The sequence below is a fragment of the Vanessa tameamea genome, chromosome 31 (assembly GCF_037043105.1).
Source record: "Vanessa tameamea isolate UH-Manoa-2023 chromosome 31, ilVanTame1 primary haplotype, whole genome shotgun sequence".
In the NCBI taxonomy this organism is placed as follows: Eukaryota; Metazoa; Arthropoda; class Insecta; order Lepidoptera; family Nymphalidae; genus Vanessa; species Vanessa tameamea.
Genome location: NC_087339.1, coordinates 4,739,846 through 4,752,118, shown reverse-complemented (window position 1 = coordinate 4,752,118; position 12,273 = coordinate 4,739,846). Strand labels below are relative to the sequence as shown.

The window sequence follows — 12,273 nt, the reverse complement described above, 5'->3', positions numbered from 1 at the left end:
GCAGTAAAAACTTCTTATTCAAGCGATGATAAAATAAATATTAAAAAGTATTAAAAAAATATTAGTAGCTACCCATCTGGGCTGGGCAAGAGTAAAATAAGGGGAAAGAATTGATCGGTCTTATTTAGCTTCTCGAGGATAAGCAGAAGAATTCAACAAGATTTTCATCATAACCGAATTAATTTAGGAAAACATAGAGAAAAACATGCGAGATTTTTTTTTGTATAGATCAATATTGTAAAGTCCAATTTGTTGTATTTTCAACTGACCTCCTATGCCTGATATATGTATGTAAATCTGAAAATGTTTATTCTTTAATGTTAAGAACAATATCTATACTTACTTATAGACAAATCAACAAAAGATTTCATTTAAAAAAATACTGACTAAACATTCTCCCTTACATCTATTATTATATATATATAATTTTAAAATGATTTTTTAATAAATATAATAAAAATACATTTTAACTGTAAATCGGGTATATTTTTTATGATGGCAACATTCATTAATGTCATCTTACCTTGCTTTTATATTCAGGATGTAACTAAGTTTTTTGAACTCATGTGAAACTCGCCCGAAATATAACTGTTATAGTGTTACGAAACACTGATTTAGGTTTAGTATGTCATTGTTTAGTACAATATATTCATGAATTAGATTGATGTACATCAAAAATTTATAATATTTACCTGATATATTAAAAGTTCTTAATAAACTCTAGACGTATTATTAATTTAAAAAAATGTAGATTTTTAAAATTCGTAGAGTTGAATATTGTTGATTTGCTCATGATATACAGGAAGAACTTAATTACGTTTAAAATGAATGAAAGAACACCTACATATTTTGCCGGTTTACCTTTTTTTATCGCTGGAAAAACGCGTTACGCATTTAGCCCAAGTGGAAGTGGGCGGGGGTATGTAAGACTCGCCGGTGCCCAAGATACGTCCCGGTACACCGGAATACCCACTAAAAAACCAGCGTTACCCTCTCCGTCTCATCGGCGGGCGCTACGGGATCGCTTTCGCATGCTACCGTGACGTTGCCGGTTTACCTGGATACCTCTACATTTTACCGAATTTACGTGTAATCAATCTTGAAGATTGTAATCTACATAAAAAAAGTATAATACATTGGTTTTGACTTGCATAGAGCCTAACTTATATAACTTATCCAATTAATTTATAAAATTTAAGGTTATATATTTTCGTCCTGACCGATCATAGCTACGGCGGCCATGCCTAACTGAAAAAAGTCATTAGCCATTCTATAAAACCATAGTAATTATAGTAAAACACAAGTCGCTTACTTCTTCAAACTACTGAACGGATTTTGATACGATTATGACTAATGGTAAGAGTTACAAACGAAGAAGGTTTGTGTATACATATAATATAATAACTGAACCAGCGGTTTTACCCACGCGAAATTTATAACACACAATTTCCAACCCCCGTTTTACCCCCATTAGGAGTGGAGTTTCGTAAAATTCGTCCTTAGCGGATGTCTACACCCTAGTTAGTTGTAGTTTTTGAGATTTCGTGATTAATCGGTGTATTTCGCTTTTATATATATAAATGTAATTGAACTGCGAAAATGTTTTATCCAAAAAAATATTTTCATATTGCTAACGCTGACTAAACCTCAGGAGCTACATCAAAACTGTGACCACGGGCACTTTCCAGACTAACTGTTAGTTGTTGAGAATCGACAAAAACTCCATAACTTTTTTACGGTCTGATCCGAGCTTGAAACCTTGCAATTTGCGGTCTTATACGCTAACCTATAAAACAACGAAGCAATCGAATTTCTGCCATGAGATGTAAGGCGAGTGTATTGTGAGTTAGACACTCGTAGTACCACCACACTAACCAGGGCTGCCTACGCATCGAGTTCTTGAATAAATTATTATTAACAAGTTAAGTAAAAAAAATTCTGAGACATTTTTATACAAAGTTCTATCCCATTTAATAAAACACTAACTTAAGCTTTAACGTCTTAACCACACATCCGATTGTCATGAAATTTTGCATATCCGTTATCGGGGATCCAGGAAGAGCATATTGTACCTAACAACTACCGCCACTCCTCAAACGAAGGCACGGAGAGACATTAAAATGTTTACTACCGAGAACTTTCACGCGTTTACAATAGAGTGAACTGGCAAAAGTCGTCACATAAGGAACATGCTTTATATGCCCCCTCCAGGTGCCTTCTTCTCTTTTTTTTGCATACGGTTTTATATGCTATTGTTTTACTTCTCACGGGATTTTTAATAACAATTAAATAAATATAAATATCGGACAACATCACATACATTACTCTGATCCCAATGTAAGCAGCTAAAGCACTTGTGTTATGGAAAATCAGAAGTAACGACGGCACCACAAACACCCGGACCCGAGCCAACATAGAAAACTAATGAACTTTTTCTACATCGACTCGGCCGGAAATCGAAACCGGGACCTCGGAGTGGCGTACTCATGAAAACCGGTGTACACACTACTCGACCACGGAGGTCGTCAAACAATTCTATCATTTTAATTATTTTCTAACGTTGCTAATTTCTTCGTTGTCTGTTACTTAACACATACTTATAGCGAAGGCAACTTCGTCCCACTATGGTTTTACAATGGATTGGTTGAATATATCCATGATTTAATGGAAACGGCGAGAAATTGCATTCGGCAAATTGGACTTTGTTGAGTTTGGTTTATATATATATTTTTTTTTATTTATTTATTCTTTATTGCACCCAAACTTAAAACTAAAAATTACAATATTGCAACACAAAGTTGCATGAGGTGCAACAGGCGGCCTTATCGCTCAGCAGCGATCTCTTCCAGGCAACCTTTGGGCGGAGGATCATAATATTTACATATATGGGAACGGTACAGTAATTTAAGTCATAATATAATACATACATAATATAATAGTACACATTCATTTTCATTGGTTCATTATAATATATTAGAGCTGTCTTTATAAACACAATGTCATAAGGGAAATAATTATGAATTGGGTCTCACATAATGTTTACTCTATAAATGTTTAATGATTGGGTCTTAAAGAATGTTCCTTAGCTGAATAGTTTTAAAAAAAAAATTGATATCTCTCACTCGCTTCTGGAACGTTCTCGAATGTATTAACATACGGATTAAAAATCTTTTCTCATCTTTTTGGTGTTTGCATTTCCGACATTAATCTATCATAATATAATTCCACTACGTATGTTATTATATATTGGTCCTGTTTTTCGTGTATTACGGCTCACTAGTCCTATATAGATACTAATCCGGTTCATTTGGTGACCTTGACATTGTAACCCGTGTAACTCGTAAACCATTTATCCGACTCAAGAATCTTTCAAAGAAAACGTCTTGGAAATTTTGTGGACTATAATATTTGTAATAAAACTTTTTGCTCAGATAGCGTCACCTACTAGGAGATATGGTATTATCGAAAAACTGTTTGGTATTATTTTCAAAGATGACGTGACTGAATGACTATAAAGAAATTTTGACAAATAAGGTTATGTTACATTATTATTAGCATTGTTAACACTTTGACGTCATAAAATTACTATATTCCGACGCAGTTACATTTTTAAACAACTGTATAATGTTACGTCACACCGCTTCAGCCAATGACAGCGTGCTTAACAACTGCAAAGCCAAGCCAGCCAATCACAGCCGAGCCGCCATTCCAACTATCGGAAGCCTTCGGTACAGGGAATAAAGCATATATTGTGAGCTCATTTGGAGTATTATTATTCTATTACCAACATAATAAGCCTAATAATCTGTCCGATTGTGAACAAATGTGATGCGTGTGGTGCTTTACAACTAGAAAGTGTGATTATAGCGTTCAGCCTTTACGTTTTTATCCTCCGTTACAATAACATATCAAATATAAATTGTATATTAAATCTTAATTTGAGGCGCTTTCAATTGAATTTTAATTACTCAGTAACATACTCAGTGCCTCACTGCTCGGAAAGTGATGTTACATAGAAGGAAAACAGTTTATTCAATCAAGCAGCATGCGGGAGAATCAACGCTGGGCACACACCAAATAATCATTTACAACATTCTATGGTTTTGACGCGAAACGTATACGAATCGTATGCCGTGACGGTATACGCATTACCGTCTTTACCATTGGGCACATGGGGCACGTGCCCAGGGCCCCCATCCTGAGAGGGCCCCGAAGAACCAACAATTTCCTTCACACGTTTGTAACTCAAAAATGGTTCACTTTTGCATAATTCATATGGGGTTAAAATTATCGCAAATAGTCACCCCTATCACCTCCTAACGGGAATACGTCGAATTACCAATAACCCTGTATTTAAACCGTAGATAAATAATTGAATTTAAATTAACAACGAAGTTCAACCCTATAAAGAGAAAACTGGCCATACCATATACGAAAATAAACCAAAATGGCGGACACTCGACGAGAAAAAAATCACTTCCGCGCCATTATTGATGCTGTCATTAATCAAATGGAGAAATGATGAAACTTTTAATTGCTTATAATTAAAATAAACAAACGCTTGTGTAAAAATAATACGCGTGCATTTTCAACGCACGTGTCAAAAGTCGAGATGTAGGGGTCCCAGAGTGGGGGGGGAGGTTCAAGCTTGCTTCATACTAAATTTAATCAAATTCAGTTCAATGGTTTGGCCGTGAAAGAGCAACAGACGGACAGAGTTACTTTCGCATTTATAATATTTGTATAAGATCATATAAATTTTTATTGCTGTTTAGTGTTAGAATAGATGATGGGTACCCGGACAAAGAGACTTTGTACAAAGCGCTTCCACAAACTAAATTCATTGTATTCTTTTCCAACTACGTAAATTTTATTTTAACTTCAATTCAATAAGGTCTAAGACGCGAAACATCGAAATTAATATTTATAGTCCTTATTTATAATCAAAAGAAAGCAATAAGGACTTAAGGAGTAAAATTTCGTTTGGAACGAAGTTCTTTAACGCTGCTTACATTAGAATGAACTGGCAGGTATCGCACAAGCGTGACTACCCCCCCCCCCCCCGGGCGCGTCGCTTTAACAACAATATAATTTCATGCAATTTATATATTCTCTAAGACTTGTTAATTTATTTCATTGTGTCTGTTATTTAATAAATAATATGTAATGAAGGCAACTTCGTTCCAACCCACGGCAACTCTTTGCTTTTTATTTAGTATTAAAATAAATATAGTCTTACTAACATCAGGGCCGGACCGTAAGTTCAGGGGGCCCTGGGCTAACACTAATTAGGAGCCCACCTAAGACATATCTGAACGTAGACTTGAATTAAATTAATCGAATGGGTTTGAATAATTGCAGGACTCGCTGGGCTGCAAACCATACGATCTGTTTAATTTAATAGAGTTATGGATTCTTTCGCATTATCGTCTATTTGACTTTGACTTGACTTAACTGGGGCCCCCTTGAATCCACGGGGCCCTGGGCTGAAGCCCAAAAAGCCATATGTATCGGTAGATCCGGCCCTGGCTAACATATATTAAAAACAAAGTAGGTTTATATTTTTCGCGTCACGCACGCACACGACAGTAGAGAACGGCTGTGGACACACTCATGTGTCTTTAAGGGAGTCGTGACGTTCGCCGTCGCGGCGTGCGAGTCGGTCTCACTCCCAAAGCGCGCCAATAGAATACCACATAAAAACCCGTTCGTACATCCGATACGGATATAACGTCCGTTTCTATAATAAAATCCCGCAGATATTTTTAACTTTGCCGATTCATAAATTAAAATCATTTGTAAAAAATACATTAATAAAAAAAACATATTATTCGATACAAGATTATATAGATCATAAAAGAGTAGAGCTAACACTGTCTTGGTTTGCCAGGCAGGATATTTTATATAAATAACATAACTTTGTATTTTAAATGTTGAAAAAGAGTAACTACTGAGTTTCTTGCCGGCTATTCTCGGTAGAATCAACATTCCGAACCGGTGGTAGCTTCACTTTAAATAGTTTGTTAAATTCAAAAGTACTTGTAAAAGCCTTCTTGAATAAAGTATATTTTGATTTATAAAAAGCAACTCTTTCTTGTTTTCCTATTGGTTAAAATGTTCACACATAAAATTTATGGCGGGATTTATTAAAGAACCTACTTCTCTGGATTTGTCATAATAAAGAAAAAAAAAAAAGCGTCCTATGAAAACAAAAAGATTTAATTACACCGCTTCGAATAAAACCTCTATAGTTCGTTAACGCACGATAAAAAAAAAATGGGTCACGCAAAAACAATACACCGAAAACTACGCCTTATTCTAAACGCTATTAAAAATATTATCCTATGGTCATGACATTTAACCGTTTCTAAACAAAAATAACTTTTAATAACATACGCATAAGGATGAATTTCCATTGAGCACGTCATTACGCAATGTCTCCGCCATTGCATTTCGACATTTGGCGGGAATGTTGACACAATTGTAAAACAGCCGACGCGTAGTGTAGCATGTTCCTGGAATTTATTTTTGTTTATCTAATATATAAACTAGAGATGCACTTAATATTAACAGTAATTATTTTCGTCGCCGTCGGTTCAACTTCTAGGAATTTTTAGCTGACTTCAAAAACAGTTTTTTGTATTGATTCCGCAGATTAAGTATCGGCTTTAACGGTTCTTTTTTATTCGATAGATCAATAAGATAAGAATATTCAGGGTAATGAAATGGATGCATCGTGTAAATCAGAAGAAAAATACTATACTCTAGAAGTGTAATAAGTCCATATAAATAGTAGACTAGGACCAGTAAAGTATTTTGCGTATGTCATAAATTAATACAAATATCAATTCGATCCGTTGCTACGGGTTAGATGAGATTAACAAGTTGCACCCGTGCGAAGTCAGCTAGGGTCTATAGTAATATATAAACTAGTTTCCGCCCCCGGATTCTTTAATGTGTAAGGGACCATACCTTGTCCCGTTCTCAATATCTGACAAAGTATATGCAACATATTATAATGATCTGTACGTTTTAACTAATCAAGTTAAAATGTCCCACCGTAACAAAACAAATAAAAACAATCACTCACCATTTCGCATTTTTATTGCAGGGTTATATCAATAAAGTATGCAGGATACAGATCTCGCGGCCCACTTTACATTATAACGGCGGGAACTTTAAGAATGAGGATATGTTCCTTGTTTAAAAATCGAATTGGGGCGGCCATGTTATTACAGATAAAATATTATTTATGTTTTATTTGTTTATTTAGTTATAGTAACACTATGTTAGGGAATCATTACTTTTCACCGACTTAAAAATTGTATTATTTTGGTTACTGAAATTTAAAATAAGACAAGTTGTTCATATACGTATATCTGTTTGAGAATGTACACACAGAAACAGAATTAAACACAAATTTTTACAACAATAATAACGTCACGAGCTACGAAATTGATAGTTATTGATATAATTGATAACAATTTTAACGAACCATATTAATAAAAACATGGACATTTCAAAAGTGCACCACGACACAGCACATATTAGATTGAAAAAAGAAGAGAACTATTCTACATGTAGATCTCAAGTTCAACAAAAAAAAATGTACGTACATACAAGTCGTTTGGTTTCTTTCGCACCTACAATTACAAAAAGGAATTATTTAAAAAAAAAACACGCAATCAGTGATTTTTTTTTTTAATATATATTTTTTTAATATAATTTTCGAAACAGTACAAGTACCGAGTCAACCTCTATGAAATTGCCTTTACAACGGGTTCTTAACTATCTTGATTCCGTGAACTAATAAAAGTACGTATGGTACAAAGTGGACCCGCCAGTGCCCAAGACGCCTAGTGAACCGGAATACCCACTAAAAAACCAACGGTACCCTCCACGTCACTTCGTCGGGCGTTATGTGATCGCTTTCGCATTGTACCGACAACAACGACTACAATATAATCCTAAAAACCCCACCCCAACTAGCTGATGATCAAAACAATGACGAGCAGATTTTAATTTAACCTAACTTAAAAATAAACTCATTGAATTCGGTTCTATGATGTCACAATAATAATATAACATAATAATATAACAGCCGAGATGGCCCAGTGGTTAGAACGCGTGCATCTTAACCGATGATTTCGGGTTCAAACCCAGGCAGGCACCACTGAATTTACATGTGCTTAATTTGTTTATAATTCATCTCGTGCTCGGCGGTGAAGGAAAACATCGTGAGGAGACCTGCATGTGTCTAATTTCAACGAAATTCTACCACATGTGTATTCCACCAACCCGCATTGGAGCAGCGTGGTGGAATATGCTCCATACCTTCTCCTCAACGGGAGAGGAGGCCTTAGCCCAGCAGTGGGAAATTTACAGACTGATTATGTTTATGTTATGTATGTCACATACATATGCTTTTAATTTATTATGATCCGTTTTACAACATCTAATTTAAGGCCTACATCTCTCATAGCTCACCTCCTCAGGCTGGCTCAGTGACGAATGGCTCACCCAATCGTCCCAACTGTCCTTTTCACCTGTAACAATAGAATAGTACAATATAATGATCAATCATTTACTTTTAAAACTTCTATAGCCTACTACAATCGCTACAATACAGTAGGAATAAAGATAAACAAACTTTACATTTAAGTATTTCGTGCGATTCGCTAATAACTCAGCTATATTGTGCACTACAAGAGTTTACGATTAACATATCTCTATTTATAATACAACACTGTTACACTTAACTACTTGTATCCACTTTAATTTTACTTCCAAAGTTAATAACAGTTTCGTCGACGTTCAAAACGCCATTTTTTCACGAATCCATAGTGAACGCCATAGATTAATCGAGCTCTCGACCAATGGTATCGCGTCAATTTGCTGTCAAATGTTGTTTATTCGGCTTTTCTCCTCTTATGGTCGCAATAGAGTATATTTTCTAATACAGTAAATATTATTTAAACAAAATCACCCAGCTTACAGTAGAGTGAACCGCTAGGAATCGTCGTGTTACCTTTATCTCTCAGTCTCTCTGTTATATATGGTTTAATTTTTTTTTTATTGTTTTAATTCACAGAAGATTCTAATAAAATGTTTATTTATTGTCATTTATATATTCTCAAACATTTTAATTTATTTAATCTAATATTAAATAGCAGTATTGAAAATGTTGTATTTTTGTGTTCTGGTTTGAAGGGTGTGTGAGCCAGTGTAACTACAGGCTCAAGAGACATAACATCTTAGTTCCCAAGGTTAGTGGCTCATTGAAAATTTGTAAGATGGAAGATTTCTCACAGTACCAATGTGGATGGGTGGAGAGGATCACATACCATCAAGTGGGAAATCCCATTCCTACCTAACTTAAATAGAAGCAGTAACAATTAATTCTTAACCATCAATATAGTTTGCCAAATTGATTATGTTCAATCTCCAAATAGTGTTTTTAAGTTTTTAAATTTTATAATTCATTTTTATGATACGGACCTTAAATTAAAAAAAAATTATATTCAACTGCATAAAATATTGTTTCTGATTTGTTAATCTTTATTTTGATAACCAGTAAATAGTTATTATTAAACATACATCCTCCTGCCCCTATCTCAATTCTACTTGGGGTCTTCTTCTTCCATACTACTTTGTCGAACGTCATCTCACAATTAATGCTATTTTTAACCATATTGTCTTCTACACAATCCATCCATCGTTTCTTTGGTCGTCCCCTACCGCTATATCCATCCACATCCATGCTCAAGACCTTCCTCAGAACATGGTCCTCATTCCGCATAACATGCCCATAACATGACAACCGGTTTAAACATAGCTTCTTTTCTTTCTTTATATAGTTATTATTAGACAAAGGTACAAATATTATTAATTTCTCTAGTAAATTCTGTGTACACTACAAAATTGAATTCATATAGAAATGGAAACAATTTCATGATGTTGTTAATATCATAATAAATAAAGATAATACTGCTTTTAAAAAAACATTAAAACCATCATTTTTTGTGTTATTAGTTTTACTGAAAATGCTGTCTCATAATAACCTTCATTTGTTTCTGTCCAGGGCCGTTCTCATTAGTGGACTGGCAACAGACAATACCATAAGTTCAGACAATGTGAATTAGTACTAATTACCTAATATACTAATTGACTAACCAGCCCGGCTTCACATGGGGTCTATATACAACTTTCAGAGCAAAGACCAAACATAATAAGAAAAAATCTTGATGTTACTTAAAACTAAGAAATTTGAAATTCTTTGCTATCCTGTAATAAGCATGAATCACTAACATTTATTAATGAAAAACGACATTAAAATCCATTGCATAGTTTAAAAGATCTATGCATACATATCAAGAAGCGACTTTATTTTATAATAAGTAGAGATAAAATGTTGTATTAGAGACTAGCTGACTAGCACAACCACATCTAGCAACATGACTTTTTACATCTCTGCTGTTATTATTGCAAATTTATATTAAATTATTATAATACTCACAGTAGCTAGCTTCACTTGCTTCTTCCATTTTCTGTTATCTTGATTTAGACATTACCTATAAATATATAAAATATTGATATCAATATTCAAAGAAGGGGATTATAAATAATTTATTTAAGTATTCAAAATAATAATATAGAAAAAATATGGACATAACTTCAATAAAAAACAAGTTGCAATTAATTTTCTGATATCAATCATAATGATCAAAGTTTCTATGTATTTTTTACAAATACGTTGTTTAAAATCATTTGAAATAATATTAAATAATGTTCTGTTTTATGTGGAACTCTTTTAACCATCTGCTTAAGCTTAGCAATTCTATTTTCATTGAAGAAAACTTATTTTTGTTAAGAGAGGTCGAATCAAGTATATGTATAGATTTACTCACATTTAACGTCGAAAATGTATTAAAGTTAGTTAAAATATCACGTTAACTTATTTAATTTACATAAACAGTCATTCTTTGATTAAAATCGTAAAACTTTTTATCACTTTTTCACTATAAATACAAAAAATATAACTTCACACGCCCATGTTACACAAACAGCGAAACGTATAAAATAAATATAAATTCATCACAAATTTCACTTTAAAAAACAAATATGGCACATTTTAAGACACATTTAATTCATAACACTGTATATTAACAATTATTTCTTTCATAATTCTAGTTTTAACAAAAGGTTCATTGTACTCGGTGTTTACAATGTTATGTCAAATCAATGAACTGAAAATTAATAATATGGAAATTGTCTATAGTCTATACTTTAAAATAAATATTAAACATTTGTCGTGAACTGTGATAGTAGAAATATCTCGAATAAAAATTACTACGATAGGAATTGACTTTTTATCTATTTAATAATTGTTTTAGAAACGAATGACCCGGCTGTATAGTTGTAGACTCATGCCAGTCTCGATACTATATATGAAACAATTGAGAAAAATGTCTAGGCTGAGTGCTGACATAGTTTCAAGTAGATATGATGATAAATAATTAGATAAAAATTATGTTGGTAGAAAAAATATTTTTGACAATATTAGTATTTATAGGTCTAAGTTTCATCTTCTAGGTTTATCTAAACAAATATTATAAATGCGTAACTATGTTAAACTTTTACTTCTACACCACTGAACCTATTTGTATGAAATGGTCGAGGCTAGTTTGAATTACAAGAACCATAGATTACCTTTATTTTAATTCACCCTTCTAGAAGGGGTAATTATCAGATTGAAGAGTTTTACGAATAGTTTTACTCGGTGACGCTGTAGAGGCCATTAGGGCCAGCAACTTACAGTTCGAAAAAAAAGAAGAGTTTTATGCAAGCTTTAGTTTTGAAGATGGAAATGTACAAATGGAAAACTGTTGGAAAGATATAAAATACTATAAATCATTAATGAAATAAACTCTATTCCAACCATAAGAGGAGAAATCCAAATAAACAACATTTGACAGCAAATTGACGCGATATCATTGGTGGAGAGCTCAATTAATCTATGATATTCACTATTTGCAAAAAAATGCCTTTTTGAACGTCAACAAAAGTTTTCAAAATATTGGAAGTAAAATTAAAGTGGAAATAAGTAGTTAATTGAAATAGTGTTGCATTATAAATAAAGATATATTAATTATACACTCTTAGTAATGCACAGAGCTGATTTATTAGCAAACCGCATGAAATCCATAAATCTAAGGATTTAGGATTGTTTGTCTTTATTCCTACTTCCATTGGAATAGGTTATAGGATTCCACA

At 33.3% G+C, this 12,273-nt stretch overlaps 1 long non-coding RNA gene across 1 annotated transcript; it reads right to left on the bottom strand.

Moving 5' to 3' along the window:
- Window positions 1-8,485: 8,485 nt before the first annotated feature.
- Window positions 8,486-11,240, bottom strand: LOC113393690 (uncharacterized). The gene is made up of 3 exons (XR_003368511.2): window positions 10,908-11,240; window positions 10,517-10,571; window positions 8,486-8,546 (listed from the first exon to the last, which is right to left on the bottom strand). It is a non-coding gene; the product is annotated as an uncharacterized LOC113393690 (long non-coding RNA).
- Window positions 11,241-12,273: the final 1,033 nt, after the last annotated feature.